The following is a 17,438-nucleotide window of genomic DNA, read 5'->3' as shown; positions in this document are numbered from 1 at the left end:
GACCACATCTGTAACACTTAGCAGGGGCACTGGAGTCTCCCCCACTAGGTCTCCTCATCCCACTCTGTCTCTGGAAACCTTTGCCAGCTGCATACGGTTTCCCACGATCATTTTGATTCTTGCCTTTCCTATCAACCCTCTACTGATAGCCCTCCGCTCTGGCCTTGGTATCCTGTTCATAAATCCTGCAACAGTCAACCAAGTCAGAAAACACTCTAATCCGCTGATACCCAATAGCCTGCTTGATCTCGGGACGTAACCCGTTCTCAAACTTCACACATTTTGAAAATTCCCCAGTAGCCTCATCATAGGGAGTGTAATACTTCGACAGCTCTATGAACTTAGCAGCATACTCAGTAACAGACCGGTTGCCCTGCTTCAATTCTAAGAACTCTATCTCTTTCTTTCCTCTGACATCCTCTGGGAAGTACTTCCTCAGGAATCTCTCTCTGAACACCGCCCAAGTGATCTCAGCACTCCCAGCAGCTTCCAACTCAGTGCGGGCAGCAACCCACCAATCATCTGCTTCCTCTGACAGCATATGCGTACCGAACCTGACCTTCTGGTTATCGGCACACTCAGTCACTCGGAAGATCCTCTCGATCTCCTTCAACCACTTCTGAGCACCATCTGGATCGTATGCTCCCTTGAACATTGGAGGATTGTTCTTCTGGAACTCACTCAGTTGACGAGCAGCTCCCAATCCCACAACATTCGGATTCCCTCCAAGTACTCCAGCTAGCATACCCAGAGCCTCAGCAATCGCAGCATCGTCTCTACCTCTTCCAGCCATCTCTATTCTGAAAACCCAACAAGCTAAAACAATAAGTACTGATAGGGTTACACAACACCTATCACATACAGGGAAACAGAATAATTATGACTCGACTCGACCGACTATGCTCTGATACCACTAATGTAACACCCTTCTAGAATACCCCAATAATTAATTAAAACAACAAAATATGAATCAGAGTAGATATGCAATTTCAGGGTGTCACACTTGACACTTCACACCATTCACCAAAATAACTTGTCATGCTCATTTATTAATCAAAATAAAACATTGCAAAATTCGCAGCGGATAAAAATCTAACAACATTCGAACCATGTAACACATTACATGTAAAATTGTTCAACAACCAAAAAATGAAAACAAGGTAAAACATCCCGTCCCGATGTTACATATACCAGAGCATGACCCACTAAGGAACTACACTAGACTCCAAGCACTAGCTTCTACTCAATCACTGCTCGTTACCTGAAACATAGTTGTAAGGGTGAGTTCCTCAATCGATATAATAAGCATTATAAAATATCATGTAATGCTAAGTAAATTAACACATTTATCACCCTAATCATATCACACATTCAGCAACGGCAACATCAACTCATAATCATACTCAACACAAACACAAAACACACGTATAATATTGGAATACATCCATTCATATTATACGCCATACATACATTATGAAATGAGACTCCATGCATGCGGTACCGACTATTCGTGAACACATAGTTCAACCTCACCGATCAAACCCAGATACGGCTACCAAGCTCACTAGTCCCACTCCTTTGAGACCTAGTGACTCACTCACTAATTCCGCACCATGGGAATTAGCTACCACCATAAAGGCTATGCTATGCACGCTAAATCACCTAGCATGCAAACATCAACAATAATCCACAATGGACATATGCTCACACTCTAAGCCATAAACAGTCCATCCACAATTGCATACATAATAGACATATTCACAGCATTATGCATACCATCATACATCATCAGCATATTTGTCACAGAATCATATCATGTCATGCCAAATAATAAATCACAGTATTAGCACACTCTACTAATACCTATACTGCTCAAAACCACGGGAAATGATCCCTACTATATCATACATGCAATATATCATTCACCAATATAGGCCAATCATCAAATATGTACACATAATTCCATTCCAAAACGTACACAATATTCAAATATCAATTTTTCACTTTTCCAACAGCGTTAACCCGTTAACGCCCTGGGTTAACCCGTTAACGCAAAACAGAAATTAATTTTTTTAATTATCATAACAGTGTTAACCGGTTAACGCCCTGGGTTAACCCGTTAACGCAAGACAAAATACAAATTTAACAGTTTTTCAACAGTGTTAACTGGTTAACGCTCTGGGTTAACCTGTTAACGTAAGACAGAATGCAATTCTAACAGGGTTTTAACAGTGTTAACCGGTTAACGCCCTGGGTTAACCTGTTAACGCAAGACAGAATGCAATTCTAACAGGATTTCAACAGCGTTAACCTGTTAACGCATTTGGTTAACCCGTTAACGCAAGACAGAATACGTTTTTGGCAAATTATAACAGTGTTAACCTGTTAACGCCCTGGGTTAACCTGTTAACGCCCTGGGTTAACCTGTTAACGCAAGACAGAAAATTTACTTTTTTAATTATCATAACAGTGTTAACCGGTTAACGCCCTGGGTTAACCGGTTAACGCAAGACAGAAAGCTGTCCCTGCGCTAACAACGAACAGAATGCAGAATTGCTCGCATTTTTCGCCGTTGGAGGACTTCCGGACCTCCGATTTCGATTCCGTAAAAGGCTACACGTCCAGAAAATTACGACTCATCCAAATATAGATTCATTCACGGTTTTAACGTAATTTATTCATCACCATTTTCAGCATTCATCATCCTGATTAGGGTCATTTCAATGGCTTATTACTACCCATTACATGTTAACCCATAATACCCATTAAACGACGATAAACCCCCCTTACCTGAGTTAATCCGGCAATTGATTCTTTGACCTTCAACAATCGAGAATTCTCCTCCTGAGCCCTAGCCTCTTCTTCTCCCTTTCTCCACTTTCCAGTCGCTTCTCTGTTTTCACGTGAAAAACCCTTTTCTAATTGGGACTCTTTACTGATTCCAACTTATAATTCCAATAATAATAATCCAATAATATTCCAATTATATAATTAAATTAATAAATATACTAATAATAATATATATGAATGGTTTATCTAAATAATACCCTCTCATTCATATTATCATCATAATATACTATTAAACTTAAATTAAATAATTATCATATTTTATCGGGGTGTTACAATAATCACTCTTACGAATGATCTTCAGCACTTCTTCCATCTGTTTAGAGAGATTTTTAGCAGTCGGTGCTTCAGCTTGCACAGGTTCAACCACAGAGCCTTTGCCTCGAGCATCAGTACTTGGCTTAGAAGTGGAGGTAGTAGTTGGAAGAACTGTATTTTTTGAGGTAGCTGGAGGAGAGAAAATTCTTCCACTTCTGGTGATCTTACTAGATCCAGCAATATTATCAACATCAAGGTTATCATCAGTAACAGGTGTATCAGTCAAAGGTTCCTGCTTAACACCATGGATATAAACATCAGAACCGTAATTCCAGGGTATAGCTTTATCAGAAGTATAAGGAATAGGGCCAGGAGTGGTAATAATCATGGGAGGCACTCTAACTTCAGCAACAGTCTTCACCAGGCCTTCAGCAGTAATTTTGATAGGACCCTTGGAAGTGATCTTGACAGTCTGTTCAAGAGCCATTTCTGCTGAGGTAAACAGCGAGAAGATAAGATACTTGTTCATAAGAAACCTGTGATGCAATAATATGGTATGTAGATGCTTATGCAATGTTTTCAAGGACCGTAGGATTTAAATTTGTTTAAACCACCAAAAAGTAAACTTTTATTAGTAATAAACTTGTTTGCCCCTTGGGCTTACAAAAAATGAAATGAATACAAAAAATGGGGTTTTAAGTCTCCCACGGACGTTTCCTCTTTGTGTTGAGGTATGAGTTGAGATTCCGCTCCTCGTGAAGTTGTTTTGTTAGCTCCAGGATTCTTTCCTGACTTGCCTTGTAATGAGTCTCAAAAGTATCTCTTTGCTCCTTCAACTGGATCCAGGACCTCTGTAACTCTTCCATGTCAGTGGGCATGTCTGGATGAAGAATGATGTAAGAAGTATCTCCTTCAGCAACAGGCTCCATGGTAACTGGCAGGATAGCAGGATATGGCATCATAAGAGTCTGAGCACGAGATCGTACCCATCTGAGATATGGTTCCATAGGAATATTGTACTTGGGTTCCAGAGTCTTGCTGTCAACCTTGTTCACTTTACCCCATGCTCGTATGAACCTTTGACGGTAACCTTGAAGATCGTTGTCGTAGTCGAACACAATACCCTGAATAAGCATGTCATGAGGACCATCAGTCCGAGCGTAACCAAACTGACGTAGAGCTAAAGAAGGGTTGTAGGTAATGCCCCCTCTTATGCCAAGGAGTGGCACATTAGGGAACTCCCCACAACGGTCAATGATGGTAACATTCTCCATAGATCTAGAGCACCAATGAATATCTGAATGAGAAAGTGACATAATCCTCTTGGACCACCTGAACCCTTGTTCATTCTTCATCACTGATCGAGGAAGGTGAGAAATAAACCACCTAGATAATAGAGGTATGCAACACATCAGAGTTCCTCGTGCCTTCGTAGTACGGGTATGAAGAGTGTGTAAGATGTCTCCAAGTAATGTAGGCACTGGATTGCGAGTCAGAAATATGTTGATGGCGTGTACGTCTATGAACTGGTCTGGATTGGGGAACAGTACTAAGCCATAAATCAATAGGGCTAAGATCTCCTCAAAAGCATCATAACTCATAGCCTTCAGGAATACTTGAGCTTTCTCCACCAATACCTTAGCAAGAATACCCTTAACTCCACTCCTTGTTTCTAGGACAATGTCTGATTTCTTTAAATGTAAGGTTGCAGCAATGACTTCAGCTTTAGGCTCTTTTTCCAAGCCTGTGAAGGGTTTCTGATCAAGAATAGGTATACCCAGAAGCTTGGAGAACTCTTCCATTGTAGGAACCAGCTGATAGTCGGGAAATGTGAAGCAATGATGTTTAGGGTCAAAGAACTGAAACAGGACACTCATCATGTCTTCATTGAACCCTGAAGTGACTAGATCCAGTAGGTGACCATGCCTCTTGATGAACTGGGAGTTTTCAGAAACTTGAGAGACCAATTCCTTAAGCTTAGGAGGTATTCCTACAAAGTTGATCCGGATAGTATTCCTACGAGCAGAAGCCATGACCTGCAACAAAGAACAAAGATAAATCCTTTGGTCCTTGAAATGGTTAGTGAAAATGCTATGCTTATGATGCATGATGATGCTATGATGTTATGCTCAATCACAAACATGTGGCACACACAAACAAGTCACACAATAGCCCTAGGTTTGAAGGCTTGCATGAGGTTTAAAGGTAAGTACCCTCCCCTGAAGTTTAGTTGATTCATCCTGTCCTACAAAAGTAACCAGGTTCTAAGGGATTTCAAAATCATTGATCCTTCACAAGGGTGGTTGTTCAGTAGGAAACTTACTTGCCAACCAAAACCCTCCAAGTTTAGGATCTCAATGAGTGTAGTATCGAGTATCAACCAACTTCAGTCTTCACCAAAGCCGGTTATCTCACTACTTTCTAAAGGCCAAGATGGGATGACTAGGGTTCTAAAAGTCAGTTAGTGTATTGACAACATATGGCAGCCTCATATTATCCTCAACTTGCTTAAGGAACATAAGCACCAACCAAGAAGTCACACTAACTATGGCCACCAGATCAACCATATCGATATACGCCGTACAGTTTCCTTGGTCTATTGCCATTTACCTAAGGTACACTAGATCCGGGTTAGGGTCTTTCACACATAAGAGCACCCAACAGATAAGTGTAAAGCAAACAAGGCAAACAATTTTAAAGTGATCTAATTCCTAAGGGTACCCCTCTTTTATTAAATCCCCAGCAGAGTCGCCAGTTCTGTAACACGGTGGGAGAACTGACTTTAGTTAAATGTTGCGGATAGCAAGAGTCGCCACCGACTTTTATTTTATCCAAAAGGAAAGGACATAAAAGAACAGGAAAGACCTTAAAAAGATTTTGAGTTCGGGGGGTAGGTTATACAAAGGGAAGGTATTAGCACCCTTTATATCCACGGTTATCCATGGGCTCTTAGTTACTTAGCTCACTTTGTTTGTTTGCAGAGTGTAGTGTGTGATTAGAAAAATTTCTTTAAGTACTTTGTAATGACCCTCGTATGGGTGTATACAAAGCCTAGTTTAGAAATTGTGAGGTGTAAAAGTAATTTTGAAAAGTGTGAGCAAGTAACTATGAGATACCTACCCTAGATTAAGTCTTTCGTGTTCTCGTATATTCTTTCAATGGTAAGACTGTCCCTATTATTAAGGAATAGGTAGTCATTACTTTGGATGTGTTTAAGGGACGGGCGTAGGGTCATCGTATGGTCAATGAAGGCAACATAAGGGGTGTCTTTAGCAACTCGTAGGGACTATCATCATATTTACCGAAGGGACAAGATCATTATATCGTAGGCAACCTCGTAGGGACTTGATCTTTTAAGTTTATAGGGACTTGATGATTTTTCTGTTTGAAGGGACTTTGCTTAAGGCACCCCTATTTTCGAGGGACTTGACCATTTAAAGAAGGCAACCAAGAGGAATACCCTAGGAAGTACAGATGGCGATCAAAGATCGACTTACGTGTGTGAGTGTTATTTTTCAGATATTTGTCTTGAATTTAATTTTCTAAGTTCAATTATTTACAGTTAGTTTTTTTTGCACTCCCTAAATTACTAACCACGCAATAAATATTTACAAAAATAAAAGCAAGAAAAATAAATTCCTAAACTATTACATGGCTATGGGACAGATACATAATAATCAGGCGAGAAAGAATAAATTTACAACCTATACATTTGTTCCTAATATTATAAATAAAACGAAATTAAAATAAGGAAAATAATGAAGCAAAAATAGAATAGATAAAAGCAAATAATAATAAAATAATAAATAAACAATGGTAATAAAGCAATAATAAAATAGCAATAATAATAAAGTGATAATAAAAAGGTTAGAATTTTAAAAGAAATTATTTTAGGTTAGACAAGTTAGATTTTTTTAGAAGTTATTAGAAAAATATGAGTTTAAAATAAATTAGTAATAATAAAAGAATTTAAAATATATTAATGTACAAATTATAAAATAAAAGAGTTATATGAAAAATATTAAGTTTGTTATTTACAAAATAAATAAAGGTTATAGAAAATATCAAATTATTAGATTAATAGGTTTATTATTATTATTCAATTAGAAAAATGGTCAATTAGATTTTATTTACAAAATATATAAGGATTTATTATTATAAGTAAGTAATAAAAAAAAGTTATTAAAATAGTTAGTATTTATTATTTATTTACAAAAAAAATAAAGGTTATAGAAAAATATTAAATAATTAATTTAGTAGGTTTTCACGCCCTACATTACTAAACCACGCAGTTAATATAGGATCAATGGCAGGAATTTAAATGGCAGAAAAATAAATGGCAGAAAAATAAAATGGCAGAAAATCAATGGCAGAAAATAAAACCCAAATTATTACAACGCTTTGGTGCAGTTACATAATAAAGATGGCGAAAAGTAAAACTGAAAATATTACAAGTTAAAACTTAAAATATTACAAGGGCGAAGCAGTTACAGTGTATGAATAACATAAATATGAGCGAAAATAGGAAATAATAATAAGGTTTGTTAAGGTTTAAGAAAAGGTTTATGGTTTAGAGGAAACAACACGGTTAAAGTTAGCGGGAATTCCCCAAGGGAACCCGACTGGCATAGACGGAGAAAAATGGGCTATTGCAGCAGACCCAATGGAAGTTGCTATCTCTGATATGACAGTCCTCGCGGGAGGAGTTACAGGAGTTAGCGAAGCTTGGCTCTGGACGGCCAACACTAACTCCATCATGGCAGTTAGCCTAGAAATCTCTTCCTTCAGATCCCGGTTCTATTGTTCTAAGTTCTCCATTATCCTTGGATGATTAGCTCTAGTATGATACCAGTGTGTCAGCTTGTCTTCAAAATAAATGAAGAGCAAAGAGTTAGACCACTGATCAAGAGCTTGGAACAAAAACTGCTTATGCATATGATGCATGCAATGTTTGTGCATATGATTTGTTTTTTATTTGAGGAACTTTATAGAGATCTATTTGCAAATATTTGAAGATATTTAACTTTTAAGACATATATGGAATACTCATAGCAATAATATTTGGAAACTTTTTACACCAATGAAGTAGTACAGTTTTGGTAACCAAATACAATACAAGAGGAAAGGAGAATAAACATCCTATGGAGCCCTAGACACAATCGTCCAAAGCTCTTGAGATCGGAAGATAAGTTGCACAAAGCCTCTTCACCTCTCTCTCATAAGTTGCTTCCATGTCGGCCTTCTCCTTGGCGAGCCGATCATACTTCCTCTTCCAAAACCTGGATGACTGAGGAAGAAGAGAAGTAACCACATCACCAGGCTCATCAATAACCTGATGCTCTAGAAATTCTATCACTGTATCCTTATCTTTGAGCTGCTGAAGAAGTTCCTCACGCTCACGAATCCAAGCACGTGACCGGTCTTCATCTCTCAACTCCTCAACTCCTTGATTAGGTAGGGTTGAAGGCCCAACCATAACCATAGGGGTAGGTCTCGGATAATCATAAGGAATTCGGTACTCAAGAGCTCTCTTCCTCACCCAAGCGGTGTAGGGTTCCAAAGCAATACAATTCTTCGGACCAAGCTCCTTCCTTCCCTTCCTATGAACTTTGCGCTAGGTGCGGACCATCCTTTCCTTCAAGTTCTGGGGATCTTTACCCTCTTGAAAGAACACACCTTCCAACAAAATGTTGTTAGGTTTATCCTTTAAGGGGAACCCAAGCTGACGGCGAGCCAAAACAGGGTTGTAGTTAATTCCACCACATGTACCAAGAAGAGGTACATTGGAGAATTCACCACAAGAGTCAATCATCTGAACGCCATCATAAACACGATTATACCAAAAGATATCATCATTAGTGAGAGACATGAGTCTCGCAGACCACCGTAGACATCCCTTGTTCTCCTTGAAGGCAAGCGTCTAAGGCAAGTGAGAAATAAACCACTTGTATAACAGAGGCAGACAACACACAATGGATCCACCACCCTTTGCATTCCTCATATGCAAATATAAATAAGTGTCACCCAACAGAGTCAGAACGGGATTAAGAGAAGAGAAAATCCTAATAGCGCTCACATCCACAAAATTGTCGATGTTGGGAAATAACATTAGCCCATAGATGAGTAGTACAAATATGGCTTCAAAGGCGTCCTCACTCATGGCCTTCCCAAACAAAGTAGCTTGGGCAATGAGAAAATCAGATAGGAGACCTTGAATTCCTCCTTTGGTAGTCATATTAGCAACAATGTCAGATACATCCATATGAAGCATATCAGCAATCTCCTGAGAAGACGGAATCTTCTCTAAGCCACTGAACGGAAACTGATCAAGAATAGGTATACCCATATGATAGGCATACTCCTCAAGTGTAGGCAAAAGTTGGAAATCCGGAAAAGTGAAGCAACGATACAGAGGATCGTAGAACTGTACCAACACACTCATCAGACCCTCATCCACCTTGGTAGAAAGAATAGACAGAAGCTTCCCATGGCGAGCTTTGAACTCCAAGGGCTCTAATACATAAGATGTCAAACTCCTTAACTCTTTCAAGTCGGGTTGTCTGAAACTGTACTTCTTCATATTCCTTCTTTGCTTATCCATGTCTGAAAATTTGCAAATAGACCTCTTAAGTTCCTTGAAAATTTTATTGTCAATGATATGGAAGCAAGTGAATGCATGAATGCATGGATGCAATAATCACACTCAAGGATCAAACGAGTCACACCATACAAAGGTCACGGGATGGCTCATGTCATCGTCAATATCAATCATCCATTTTGGTGGATTATGGTTTACACCTTATCAACATCCAAGTTCCATTGATATTGAGGATATACGAGAACGGATCAACCGCAAATCAAGGGTTTGTTGTAAGTCACGAGCATGGAGTCTCGGTTAAGAACCACCCATTGGAAGTGTACTATGGTTAAACCTGACAATCATGTTCTAAAAAGGTCCCCATAGTCATCATACCATCTTTCGGATATTATCTGATAAAACGACTACTCGTATTCCAAGAATATTCTCAAGAGAGACTCTTATGAGTGTAGTATCGTGTAACAATCGTATCAAATCTTACACTTGAACGACCTTTGCACTACATCCTAAAATAGGCCAAGATGGGCTAGGTATCTAAGGTCCTTGGCTTCTAAGGTTTATATTGGAAAGAGTAATGCCTAACCACGACTACTCGTGTGACATTATTGATCCCAATAAGACCTTCACCAATTGAATGGGCTTGCAAGTCAACTTGCTAAGGAATAACTCCACACAAGTCAACAAGACTATGTCATTCTCCTATCATAAGTGCACTCGAGTTCGGGTATAGAACTCATCTCACAAGAAACCACCAAGCATACAAGCAATTAGTATATCAAGCAATTCATACATTACAAACAATACAGTCATCCCAAATTTACACAAAAATATATCACAAATAAATATAAACATACAATACATACAAGTAAAAAGTAGGCTAAACCCACTAGGAAGAGCATCCCCAGCAGAGTCGCCACTTTTCTGTAGCAGGGTATTCGTTACCTTATGGTTTATTGATTAAACCAAAAGTAAACATACAATTCGAGTCGCCACCGCACTTTTATTTGTCCAAAGGAAAGGCTAAAAAGCGAACAAAAGTCAAGTAAGAAGTTTTATCAAATAAAAAACTAATAAAAATGTCAGAGATCTGGGTAAGGGGGTTGGTTTTCAATTCAGCAGCACTTCAGATCTCCACTTGGTTACCATTTGAATGAGAATGAGCTTCTATTTATAGCTGAAATGTGATGCAAGGCAATGCTTGGCTCGTGTGCATGAAATTTGGATCCTCCATGCATGGGCCTGTATAGGCGTATGTGAGGCCCAAGAATGAATGAAAATCCATGTTGAACTCATATGGAAGTGAATTGGACATGCACAAGGCTTGGCATTTGCTTACACATGAAGTTATGATGTGAAATGCAAAAATGAACATAAACATTAAGCTCTTCGAAACTCACTCATGGAAAGTCCAAAAAATTAATGTGAGTAATGGTTGGAAAGCCCTTGAAATAGGAACAAAAGTCATGTTGGGCAAAAATTCATTTGGAGTTTGGAAAATTATGAAAACTGGCTGTGAAGTTTTGGGTACAAAACATGTCTAGGTTCCCTTTGAAATTTTTTACCAAAAGCAAGCATCTTCAAGCCCTTATGTTTCAGTTATCCAAGTCTCAAATGGAAAAGCCTCCAACATCAAAGTTGTAGATATTTTCAATATGATCAATTTAGACTCAAATTTTTCATCATTTGGATTTTTCATGAGAAAGTTATCGGCACTTGAAATTGGACATTTTTCAAATTCAATGACCTAGGTCCAAAGTGACCTATAATGTTTTGTATTATCACATGTGTTTCTTTTAGGATTATGAAATTTTATCCAACATAAAATTTGAAGTAGACATCGTAAGATTTCCAATGCATTTGGTCTCACCTCAATATCACAAAAATTAAGGAAGTTAGGTCCTTGGGAAGTTGACCCAAAATTAGGTTTTCAGTCAAAATGACTTGTAATGTTTTGAAATTAATGATGACCTTACATGTTTCAAATGAATTTTTTATGAATATGAAAGTTGTTCATATGGTTCTTAATAACATTGTTTCTCTTGGGGTAATCTTCATTTGACAAACACATAAAAAGTTGTATCTCAGTGATCTTCAGTTTAGTCAGATGACTTGACTAGTCAACTTCTCAAGGCCAAACTTCAAATCTTGATGAATGAATGATTGAGGAACCTCACATAAGCTCATATATTCATATAATAATTAATTAAAGAACTTCCCTTGATTGAATTTGATCATAGTTTGAGGTTGCTTCATGAGCAAGGCACAGTCAAAGCACAATTGAATTAGGGTTTCCTTGGGAAACAATCCTCAAGCCCTTTGGGTTATCTTGATCAAATTGGCAAATTGAGATACTTGGGAGACATATATGATGATTAGGAGATTTGTGGACCATTTTCATGCTTTTTCTCATTTTCATTTGGCCACTTCATTGAGCTTAGGAGCCTCCTAGGAGCATTGTGAGCATATGATTACTTGAGCTTCAAAACAAAAAGAGTTAGTGACATATTTTTGTGCTTTTGGTTAGTAATCAAAAATAAGAAAAGAAATAATATACAATACAATCATGCTTGGTGGTCTCAAACCACTCACACAAGTCCCAACCCTACGGTTAAGGAGCCACACATGCTATGATCCTTGAGGCAATGCAAAGCAAATGATATGATGCCATGAGGGATCTTAGGGTCAAAATTAGGGTCTTACACCTAGCTAGGGTTGAACCTTTAGGATGTAAATCTATTTGTTCTCCAGTAGTTGTATCCATATTTTGTGGATTGACCGAGGATTGTATCGGTGGTTCAAATTCTTTGCGACACCTTTGTATCCTTTGTGATCGTTTTGTCAGCATAACCATCATATATACATATACATGTACATTCATATAATTTCATAATTTGCATGTCCTGCATCTTCATATTTGATTTGTTTGAGATTCTTATTCTCTTCTATGGCGGTATTTTATCCCCATACAAAATCTGGCGTCTGTCCTCCTTCAATTGTAGAGTGTCAGCCCCTTAAGCAGAAAGACTTTAACCTTTCTCTGTTTCCCCACTGAGTTTGTTTCCTCGTGAATGGTTGTTATTTCAGTTTCCTCTCCAGTAGATTTTCTAGATGGAATTACTCCCCTTGAGTTCTTTCCTCATTGGGTTGAGTCTTGATTGATTGTTTATTTCTAGCTCTTACCTAGATAGATGCTTTGGTACCCTAAGAGTCTATTACCTAGTAACTGGTAATATTCTTCTTAGTTTGCAGTTTGTTACTTCTTGCCCAATACCCGACAAAAGTATCCTTATTTTTTTTCTCCTCGGTAGAGTCCCCAGTGGATCTATTCCCCACGAAGTATATCCTTGATATGTTCATCCTAACCGGTGACATATATCTTTCTTTTCCCTGCGTGAGTCTATCCTTGATATGTTCACTTTAACTAGTGACGTATATTCTCATTTTTGGTATTCTACCCAGTAAAAAGGTAGTTGTAATCCCTATTTTGTTCCTCATAGAGTTAATCCTTGATATGTTCATCTTAACAGATGACGGGTTTTCTATCCAGTAATCGGTAGTTGTAAATCCCACTTTATCCCCTTTTCAGAGTCTATCCTTGATATGTTCATCTTAACTGATGACAGATTTTCTCTTTGATTGGTTTTCTACCCAGTAACTGGTAGTTGTAAATCCTACTTTTTCCTCCTCGCAGAGTCTATCCTTAACATGTTCATCCTAACCAATGACGAATCTTCTCTCTGACAGTTTTCTCTTAAGCTTTCGATAGATGTAATTCCTACCCTTTTTGTTCAGTTGGTATATCCTTGACATGTTCATCCTAACCGATGACGGGTATCCTCCTTGGCATTTCCAGGCAAGTCTATCCTTGATATGTTCATCTTAACCGGTGACGGATTTTCTTTCCTGTTGAGTTTATCCTTGATATGTTCATCCTAACCGATGACGGATACTCTCACCCTTGGTCTTCTGCCCAGTAACTAGTAGTTGTAAATCCTATTTTTCTGCATTTTTCCTAGCAAGGCTATTCTTACCCAGTAACCGGTAATGAGTACTCTCTCCTGGCGATCCTCCGCGAGTCATCCTTGATATGTTCATCCTAACCTATGACGGATGTTCTCTCTGTCAGATCTTTATTATCTCCTTACCCAGTAACAGGTAGTAGATAATAGATTTCTACTCCTCCTGTGTTGAAGTTTATTGCTTCCCCAGTTGAGTTGAGTGCGCATTTCCTTAGTGAAATTGTTTTTCCCCTGCATGATTTGAGTACTTCAGTTTTATCCTGACTTACTCGTATCCCCTGCAGATGTTGTTATTTCCCCGGCTGAGTCTTTCCATTTCGTATGGAATTCCTCTAGTCCCCCAGTAGTTTTAAGACGTAGCCTGACCTACGCATAAATCCTTTTATCACCCTAGAGTCTCTGTCTCCCCAGTGATTTTTCCTTACGGAATGCATTATTCTCCTGCGGATTTTCGGTCTCTCTGATTTCTTTTTCCTTTGTGGCAATATTTCCCCACAGAGCATTAACTTTTACATTCATGTCATATGCATCATGAGGTCTCTTAGGGACCAAAATTTGTTTCTATATGTTGTTATTTAAGCCCATTCTACTGAGTCAACATGAAGATTTTTAACCTTCACCTCCTTAGTTAGAAAACTACTTAAATAGGGGCAACTGTAAGACCCCAATTTTGACCATAAGATCCCTAATGTAATTCCATCATAAGCATTAGCATTGGGATCATAACTTGGAATCCTCCTTACCCCTCTTTCATTGGGTTTGTTTTAGGAGAGACCACCAAGCACTTTGTGACTGTATCATACTTGTATTTTATCATTTCACTAACCAAAATACCAAAAATATGTCTTTGCATTTGTCTAACTCTTTTGTAGGAAAGGGCATGATTCCATTGATTCATCAAAGTTCACATCTAGGGTTTGAGACCCTCATGAACAAAGAGCACAACCAAGAATTGATCCAAGAATGTTTATGAGCATCATATATGAGTCCCAATGTTCTCTAGATTTTATATTGGTCAAGTTTTCTTCAAGAGTGTGAGGGTAATCTGCCTTGGAAACCCTAGTTTGACTGGGTATCTTGAGTAACTTCTCCAACAAGCTATCTCACCAATTGATCAAATTTCTAAAGGTAAACTTCAAAATTCATCATATTATGCATATATTATCTACCATGATCCAAGAAAGTCAAGAGAATTGGATGTTAGCAAGTTGGTTGATGGTGGTTGGCCAGATGGATTCATCTGATCAAAACTGGGTCTTCCTAGACCCTATCTCCTACAATTTTCACCATATGAAAATGATTCCAAGAGAAAACTTACTCTAAATGACATTCCAAACAACTTTTATGTTTAATTCTAGAGCTAGTTTTGCTTGGAAAATCTCTTTCTATGTTGAAACATTATAGGTCATTTTGTCTAAACCCTAATTTGAAAGTCAACTTCCCAAGGCCATAACTTGCTCAATTTTTATGAGATGAAAGATTTCCAAGTTTCACAATCAAATTCAATGTGTCTAATTAAACTTTGATGTTTGGAGTTATATCTAATTAAACTTTTTTGAGCATGTGATATGAGGTTACATTATAGGTCACTTTGACCTATACCATTGATCAAGTGATTTTTCCAAACTTCAAAAATGCATAACTCTATCATTTTAAATCCAAATGACATGAAATTGGTGACTATTTTTAAGGTATTTGAGATATCTACAACTTTGATGAAGACGCTTTTCTCATTTGAAGCTCACATGAAAAGTTAAGCAAGGTGAAATATTGAGACATATGGCTTGACACTTAGAAAAATTTTGATATGTCAAAACTTTCCAAACATCCACCTCAAATTTCTCCAAGTTTCAAGCTCCAAATGGAAAAGCGTTGAACATGAAAGTTGTTCCTCTTGGTCTCACCTTTCCAAAGAGCTCAAATTCATTCATTTTGGACAAGGAATGCATAGGCTGCGCATGGCATGAACATGGTGTCATCACTTGGAAAAGATCAAACTTCAAATCCAAATGCACACTTGCCTTGAAATCCAAACTAAATTCTGACTATCTAACATTCATTTATGGACTTATGGCAATGATTGTATGGGCCTATGCACGTCCATGCACCCATGCATCATCAATGACCAAATTTGGAAAGTGATTTCAAGTGTGCAAATATCAATGGTTTCAACTATAAATAGAGCCTCATATGCTCAACAATCAACACACATTCGCGCCAGCTTTGATCCCTTATCTCTAACCCTCACTTTGCAAAGGATAAACCTGAGAAATTCATTTGAATTTGAGGTTGAATTTCCACTGTTTTGAAATTCAAATCTCCAGGAATCCACAACCTTTGAAGCCTTCAATCCTTCTTCTGCAAAGCAAGTGGAGCGAGATCAAGCACAAGCAAGATTAAGATCAGTTGAATCCAGACCTCCATTGAAGATATTTTCCAGAAATTTTGATCTCTTTGATTGTCTCAAATTCTTGCTCAATTCTATTGATTCTTTGGTTGTTTGAATTCCTACCAATGTAGGCAAGAAGATTAAGTTGCTTTGAGGCTAAATCGAAGCAACTCAGTTAATGTACCTCAAATTTCAACTCCATGTATCTCTCAATATACTTGGAGTTAGAGTGAATTGAGGCCAGATTCGAGCTCAGTGCCATTTTTACTTTGAAATCATGTCCTTGTTTTTAATTTTGGTGATGGTTGATGGTGGACCAGTCCGGTGAGGTCCACCGGAGAAGAAGACCGGAGCTACAGTTTCGGCGATGTGTTGGCATCTCTCACAACCATATGATCCATCTCATTTGTTTTAATTTGGTTCATTCCTTTTGAATACCATACCTATTGCACGCTGACTGATGTGCACGGTGGAACGCGTGTTTCTCGCCACTTGATTTGCCACCTCAATTAATGAGGGAGATCAAGTGGTCCACGTTTTTTCTGATATTTTAATTTTCATTTTAATTGCATTATTTTCAATAATTCATATTAAATTCAATATTGATTCAAAAAATATGGGACATTCACCAAAAAAATTCAAAATTTTCTCTTTCATATTCCGAATTAAAATCATTTTTTGGATCATTATTAATATTTTTCATGAATTAATTGATTTTGAATTTGTTTTTAATTGTTTAAAAATATTTTTAAATGTCCAAAAATTATGAATTTTTTTCTCCAAGGTCCTTTGACCTTGTTTGACCTATGATAAATCTCATGGCCATTTATTTGGTATTTTGATGAGATTTTAGGAATTGGACAAACCATATTTAATTTAAATGCACTATTTTAGTATTTTTTTAATTTGAATAAATTTCAAATAAATTTGTTGACCAATTGTGATGACTTGTTTATGTTTGACTTTTGTTGTTGGGCCTTGGTCAAGGTTGACTTGACTTTGTCAAATTAATATCATTGGATTTAGGGGATTGATGGAATGTACATTCCATCTCCCAAAATGAATGGATGATATTAATTTGGTAAAAATCCTCCTTTGACCAATTTGTGTTTTGATCCATTCCCCTCCCTCTTCATCTCATTCCCCTTCTTTATGCATTCATCTCATTTGGCCTATGATATCTCAAAGTCCTAATGCTAGTTGATTGAAAAATTGACATGAGTATGGATGAGATTAGGCCACACTTTTTGCATATTCTTTATGTGTGTGGTATGTTTCATGGGCATAGTCCATTATACTATGTCTCTAACATGCATTAACACCAAAA

Source organism: Lathyrus oleraceus, chromosome 5, assembly GCF_024323335.1.
Source record: "Lathyrus oleraceus cultivar Zhongwan6 chromosome 5, CAAS_Psat_ZW6_1.0, whole genome shotgun sequence".
Taxonomy (NCBI): domain Eukaryota; kingdom Viridiplantae; phylum Streptophyta; class Magnoliopsida; order Fabales; family Fabaceae; genus Lathyrus; species Lathyrus oleraceus.
The sequence above is the reverse complement of the archived record's forward strand: the minus strand, read 5'-3'. Positions refer to the sequence as shown.